The sequence below is a fragment of the Homarus americanus genome, unplaced genomic scaffold, assembly GCF_018991925.1.
Source record: "Homarus americanus isolate GMGI-L3 unplaced genomic scaffold, GMGI_Hamer_2.0 scaffold37032, whole genome shotgun sequence".
Classification (NCBI taxonomy): Eukaryota; Metazoa; Arthropoda; class Malacostraca; order Decapoda; family Nephropidae; genus Homarus; species Homarus americanus.
In genome coordinates, this window is record NW_024731852.1 from 10663150 (window position 1) to 10663894 (window position 745).

Genomic DNA, 745 nt, shown 5'->3' on the forward strand with positions numbered 1-745 from the left:
AATCAAAAAGTAACTTGCTAAGGAAAACCCAACAATGTTCAATGTATTCCCAGTTCCGGTCAAGTTGCTGCCCAGATTTTGAGCTAAACCTATCCAGGCTGCTGTAGCTTATGTCCATGAGATGACTGCTCACTTTTCGGGGCAAGGTCAAAAAAATTGTTAAGTCCAAAAATGTCTGTGTTTTGACTTGGGACATAATAAAGAAACTTTCAGGAGATGCTTCTTCTATTTCCTAAAACATAAGTTGTGCTTGGCAAGATGAATTGCTGAGCACAAGTAGAAAATACACAAGTATGTATATATCTATCTATTACTAATGAACGTAAACAAGCCAATTGCCTCATTATCGTAATCGGTAAGTAATCCGTCCGTATTTATCCCCCGTAAAGTTTCCCCAAGTTAAATATTTATTGATTTTTAAAATTATTATATTAATATTAAATAAATTTTAATGAAATAGTATTAAAATTATTAAAATTTGAGGATTATTTTAGGATTTAATTATGTATTGTTTACAGATAATGTTGGCAGCCATGTTGAGTGGACAGATCGGTACAGTTGGCTTCTCTCCGAACCACTGTTGGCATTTAAGCTTGACTATTCGTCTTTATATTTAATTTCTTACGTAAATTTCTTCTTATTTTTTAATATTTCTATATTAATAAATTACTTAATTGACCAAAAATGTATATTAAAATTTGTAAATGATAAAGTTTGTATTATAGTTAATCATTCGGACGAGGTG